This window comes from Phacochoerus africanus, chromosome 4 (genome assembly GCF_016906955.1).
Source record: "Phacochoerus africanus isolate WHEZ1 chromosome 4, ROS_Pafr_v1, whole genome shotgun sequence".
NCBI lineage: Eukaryota > Metazoa > Chordata > Mammalia > Artiodactyla > Suidae > Phacochoerus > Phacochoerus africanus.
Genome location: NC_062547.1, coordinates 75883064 through 75889954, shown reverse-complemented (window position 1 = coordinate 75889954; position 6891 = coordinate 75883064).

The window sequence follows — 6891 nt, the reverse complement described above, 5'->3', positions numbered from 1 at the left end:
TTCATGTGCAACTTGGTCTAATTTTTAGATGAAAAGTGTTTTTTTTGTTTGTTTGGGGGTTTTTTTTGGCTGTGCCCATGGCATGTGAAAGTTCCTGGGTCAGGGATCAAACTTGTGCTACAGCAGCAACCCAAGCTGCTGCAATGGCAATGCCAAATCCTTAAACCACTGTACCAAAAAAGAACTGGAGATGAAAAGTTTTTTTATTCCTACTTTGCATTATGTTCCCATTGTGATCATGATATGAGACCTGTGTTGTTGCAGTGTCTTTTCTGGTCCATGTTATAGATAACTGGAATTTTCTGACTCAGTATTTATACTCCCCTTGATTCTATATTAGTGAAAGTTGTATCTTCCAAGTTGATCGTTGCTAGTGGGTACCATGTCTCTGTTCCTCACAGAAATCAGTAATTGCAGAAGGTCTTGGACGATAATAGTCTTGTCTGATTAATGTTCATAATTTGGTCTCTGCTCATTGTCCTTGATTTTGGTCGGAAATTGGACACAATACATTGAGTTAAGGGTGACCTGGGAGTTCCTGGTGGTCTAGTGGTTAGGACTCAATGCTTTCGCTACTACATCCCAGGTTCAATACCTGGTCTAGAAACTGAGATCCCATACCAAGCTGCAACATGCTACAGCCCCCCTGCCCCACCAAAGGAAGCGCAACCTGGTGGTGGCATGAAAGTGAAAGCTACTGTCCTGATGGTTCTGTTGAATTGTGTTGTCGGCTTGGAGAAGGTGGAAAACTATATATCCCTGAATACTTAATATTACTGGTTCTGAGTTAGCATTCATGGGAGGGAAAAGATGCATGAGGTCTAGAAAGCAGAAGCGAAGAAGCCATCATTCTCGGGTCTTCCGTACCATCAGGAGACAGATGTGTGGCAATTTAGTGGGCCCAAGTTCCAGCCCAGTTTTCTGACTCCTGGCTTTGTCCATGTGGAACAGCCCCAACCAGACACATGAGTGATTTTAGTTCCCTCTTGGTCAGAATCCACACTTCTCCCCAAGCTCCCTCAGGATGGATCCTCTTTGGTTTTCAGGTTCACACATGTCCTTGCATGTTCCTGTAGCCCTTCAGGGCCCATCAAGCCTCTTCAGACATTCGCACTTGGTGATCCTCTCCTATTGTGTGACCCCCTTCATGTCCATCAATTTTCCTAATCACATGATTTATGTAGGAAGCATCTTATTCCTCTAACAGGATATTTCCTTCCTCCACCCGTGGTAGATTTAATGTGACAGTTACAGATGCAGGAAACCTACTGCCCTGGTTGCATGGTCGAAAGTCTGTACTAACCCTGCATTTGTTTCTTGATGTTTCCATGATTAAATACTGGCAAATGTATCTGGCAGTGTGTTTCATTTTCTCTTACAGCTGACTGCTCTCTAAATGATAAGCCCAGTATGTTTAATTACTTTCCATTTTTATATGTGATTACCCAGTGTTTTTTATAGGTGACCACCTAGTATGTGGTCTTAAAATGGTGTGCATTTTTCAATCCAGGTTTCTGCATTATTTCTTAGAGCTCTTATTACCTAGGTTTTCAAATCTTTGTGTACTCACAAGTGTTGCCGTGCTTTACGTGCATTAGCTGAAAGGATAGGTTGAAAATATCCCATTTTGGAGGATTAACTCATTCTTGTAGTTGGGTCAGTTTTTCTACAAACACTCTGGGGCAATATTACTAAATACATAGACCTTTTGACATTCTTCTTTCAGGTGGTGTTTTCTGTTAATTTCTATGCAGCTACCATCTTTTTTCATTAAATGACTTATTCATTCCTAGTATCGGAAATCTAAATACTGCTTCTAGCTTCCAGCCAGAGATGACCAGGAGTCAGGCTTCTACAAGTCAACAGTGTGGGAGGGAGAATCAGACATATGTCTTCCCAAGTTGTCTTTGCACAAATGATACTCTTGGTGTGGTGAGCACTTCAGGTGTGGTGGGGATTAAGTTAGGAGATATTGCTCTAGTTTATAGGCATAACCTCACTGAATAAACTGCTCATCTCGGGAGATCCTGCTTCTAATGTTTGTTTTCCAAATAGCTCTTTGAAGTTTAATGGAAAATCAATACTGAAATGGAAACATCTCTCTGTCTTACTTTTTCTTGCTAGTAATTTTGTGCCATATCCACAGGGTTTTTCTTTTCTTTTTTAAAGCATAGTTGATTTATGGGAACCTCCATATGCTGAGGGCATGGCCCTAAAAAGACAACCCCCCCAAAACATAAAATAAGGTATAGTTGATTTATGATGTTGTGACAATTTCTGCTGTACAGCCAAGTGACCCAGTCATACATTTATATATATTCCTTTTCTTTATACTATCTTCCATCATGGTCTGTCCCAGGAGATAGATATGGTTCCCTGTGTTGTACAGTAGAACCCCATTGCATATCCATTCTAAATGTAATAGCTTGCACCTACTAACCCCAAACTCCCAGTCGCTCCTACTCCCTCCCCCTCTCCCTTGCCATCCACAAGTCTCTTCTCTATGTCTCCACAGGATTTTTCTTCCTGTGGTGGCTGGATATTTGACTGATGGACTACTAACTTCCCAGTGGGTTCCCTTGTATTTTTTCTGATGGATGACAAATGGCTCCTGCTCATTTCTCTTTTAATCAGACCTCTCATGTAAAAGCACGGGAGGTGTGGCTATAACCACACAGCGAATTTCACCACTAGCAGAAAGAGAGTTCACACTCAATATTCCAACCTAGGGGGATGTGTGGATCAACCCATGATGTCATTTAAGCTACAACCCAAGTCTTTGAAGAATTGAGAGAAACTTGTCCTTATCTGACATATCTTTGCAACCAAAGCCCTATATTTCATTGTAAGGAAGGGGATGTAAAAGAAATAAAGAAATGTAAAGAGAAGGAGGGTGGAGTTTCCTGGTAGCACAGTGGGTTAAGGATCTGGCATTATCACTGCTGTAGCTCAGGTTACTTGTGGGTTCATTCCTCGGCCTGGGAACTACTGCATGCTGTGGGTGTGGCCAGAAAAAAACCATGCCTGTGTTTCTTGTCTCTAAATACTGTTGGAAAGTCCTTTGATCCCACTGCTGCCTCTAAATCTGTCAAACAACAAAAATTTTACTGAGTAAATTTAAAAATCAAATTGGGGAGTTCCCATTGTGGCTCAGCAGTTAATGAACTCGATGAGTATCCATGAGGCTGCGGGTTCAATCCCTGGCCTTGGTCAGTGGATTAAGGATCTGGCATTGCTGCAAGCTGAGGTGTAGGTCACAGACGCAGCTCAGATCCCATGTTGATGTGGCTGTGGGCGGCAGCTACAGCTCCAGTTCGACCCCTAGCCTGGGAACCTCCATGTGCCACGGGTGCAGCCCTAAAAAGAAAAGACAAAAATAGGAGTTCCCACCATGGCGCAGTGGTTAACGAATCAGACTAGGAACCATGAGGTTGAGGGTTCGGTCCCTGCCCTTTCTCAGTGGGTCAACGATCCGGCGTTGCCGTGAGCTGTGGTGTAGGTCGCAGACGCGGCTTGGATCCTGCGTTGCTGTGGCTCTGGCATAGGCCAGTGGCTACAGCTCTGATTTGACCCGTAGCCTGTGGGAGCGGCCCAAGAAAGAGCAAAAAAAAAAAAAAAAAAGACAAAAAAACTAAATGAAATAATCAAATTAGCATATTAAACAATTTATGAATGAGGCAGCACCACATCTAGCAAGTAGAGAGAAGCACCATTGAGCTGCAGAGAAGGAAAGATTCTTAAATATGGAAAGGAAATTATTAGCAAAGAATGCATTGTTTCAGGCAAGGCCACCCTCCTAAAGGGAATGGAAGTGGCCTATCAAGAAGATTATCTCACGAGTGCTGAGCAGGAAAATCCATATTGACTGCAGGTTACATTCCTGGGGAAGACTGAAACCATAATTTGGCTAGGTATTAAGTTTTGGTTTGCTGATGGGATTTAGCACAACTGACTATATATTTTGGGCCTGATAGCTCTTTTTTTAAAACACATGATATCAAGGAGTTTCTGCTGTGGCACAGTGGGTTAATAATCTGACTGCAGCAGCTCCATTTAATGCAGAGGCTTGGGTTCCATCCCTGGCCCAGTACAGTGGGTTAAAGGAGCCAGTGTTGCTGCAGCTGGGCTTGAATTCCTGGCCTGGGAACTTCCGTATGCTGCGGGTGCAGCCATAAAAAAAAAAAAAAAAACAAAATAAAACATGATATCATGATTCATATAAGACAGAGGTGTTGCTGTTATACCTGCCACATCCCACTTGGGATTATGTCCTATCAGAAGCCCATCTTGCCCTCTTGCAGTTACCAACATCCTAAACTTTTAAAAGATAGTTTCCATTCATTTCTTTTTGGTTTCTTCATCTGTGTATGCAATAATTTTTCCTATTTTACATTGCATGTAAATAGGTATGTACCATTTTATATGAAGTATCTTATTCGAAAATGTTTAGCTTTCCATAGCTTAGTACTTTATGCACTTTTATTAACCTGTTTTCACCCTTGTAGGACTATACCTTTTTTTTTTTTTTCAATCTTTTTATGGCTGCACCCATGGCATATGGAAGTTCCCAGTCTAAGGGGTCAAATCAGAGTTGTAGCCACCAGCCAATGCCACAGCCACACGAACACCAGATCTAAGCCACATCTGCAGTCTATGCTGCAGCTCATAGCAACACTGGATTCGTAACCCACTGGGTGAGGCCAGGGATCTAACCTGAGTCCTCGTGGATAGTAGTCATGTTCTCATTCTCTCTCTCTCTCTCTCTCTCTCTCTCTCTCTCTCTCTCTCTCTCTCTCTCTCTCTCTCTCTCTCTCTCTCTCTCTCTCTCTCGGGTTTTTTTTTTTTTTTTTTTTTTTTAGGGCCTCACTCTCAGCTTATGGAAGTTTTCAGGCTAGGAGTCAAATCTGAGCTGTATCTGCTGGCCTACACCACAGCAATGCTGAACCTTTAACTGAATGAGGCCAGGGACTGAACCCCCATCCTCATGGATACTAGGTAGATTCGTTACCACTGAGCCACAACAGAAATACCAAAAGGAAAGTATTTTTTATTTTAAAGTGAAGAATGGAAAAAGAAAACACAGAACAAAATTTGAAGGCAAAAAAGTTGTAGAGAGTTCCCGGGTGGCTCAGCGGGTTAAAGATCCAGCATTGCTAGTTCTGTGGCAAGGATTTCATTCCTCTCCCAGAAACTTCTGCATGCCACAGGCGTGGCCAAAAAAAAAAAAAAAAAAGTTAACTGTAAATTTACCACATGACCTATCAATGCTACTCTTAGCTATCTTCCCAAGAGAAATGAAAACACATATCCACACAAAAGTTTGTGTATTGTGTAGCAAAATCTATAATAATAGCCAAATATTGACAGAAACATAAATGTTCATCAACCAGTGAATGGATAAATAAAATGTGGTATATTCACATGAGGAAATACTATTCAACAATTAAAAGAAACAGACTACTGATCCATAATATGATATGGGTTAAACGGAAAAAAAATCACGTTACAATAAAGAAACCAGATATGAGAGTACACGTTCATTTTATATGAAATTTCCAGACACTGCAAATCTACAAAGACTGAAAGCACTTCAGCCTGTGTGGGGTGGGTAGTGAAGAAAATTAAAACTAAATAGGCATTAGGGGTCGTACTAAGGTAATAGAGATATTTTAAAATTGACTTATCATAGTGGTTGCACACCTTGACACATTTCTTTTTAAAAATAATTGAAAAGTAACACTTGAGAAGTTCCCATCGTGGCTCAGTGGTTAATGAATCCAACTAGGAACCATGAGGTTGCAGGTTTGATCCCTGGCCTCGCTCAGTGGGTTAAGGTTCTGGTGTTGCTGTGAGCTGTGGTGTAAGTCGCGATGAGGCTCGGATCCCTAGCCTGGGAACCTCCGTATGCCGCAGGTGGGGCCCTAGAAAAGACAAAATAAGAAAAAAAAAGAAAAGTAACACTTGAAATAGATGATTTACGTGATATATGAAATTTGGCTCAATTGGTTGCAAAAATTAATTCTAGAATGATAAAATTGAAAAAAGAACTTATGGAGTTCCCATTGTGGCTTAACAGGTTAAGGACCTGTTATTGCCTCTGTGAGGATGTGGGTTCAATTTCTGGCCTTGCTTAGTGGGTTAAGGATCTAGAACTGCTGCAAGCTGTGGTGTAGGCTGCAGACATGGCTTGGATCTGGTGTTGCTGTGGCTGTGACACAGGCCTGCAGCTGCAGCTCCAATTCAGCCCCTAGCCTGGAAACTTTATTATGTTTCAAGTGCAGCCATAAAAAGAAAGAAGAAATGAACTTATATGGTCAATCGCTATTATTGGACTTACGTAAATAATCAGGTGAAGTTTGATGCAAACAAATTACTTTTACTATTATTATATTTGGTTAAAAATGGAGGTAATTGTAGAGAGACAAATTTTGTTTGCACCTTTGTAAATATTAGATTCTATTCCTGGAGTTCCCCATCACGGCCCAGCAGTTAACTAATCCGACTAGCATCCATGAGGACTTGGGTTTGATCCCTGGCCTCTCTCAGTGGGTTGAGGATCTGGCATTGTTGTGAGCTGTGGTGTAGGTTGCACAGGTGGCTCGGATCTTGAGTTACTGTGGTTGTGGCAGAGGCTGGCAGCTGCATCTCTGATTTGACTCCTAGCCTGGGAACCTCCATATGCCATGGAGGTTTTTTTTAAAAAAACAAAAAAGACCAAAAAAAAAAAAAAGAATCAGATTCTATTCCTGTTAATTGTCTTTGAGGTTTTGTTTGTTTGTTTTGCTTTTTAGGGCTGCACCCAAGGCATACAGAAGTTCCCAGGCTAGGGGCCGAATTGGCGCTATAGCTGCTTGCCTACGCCACAGCCACAGCAATGCAGGATCTGAGAAA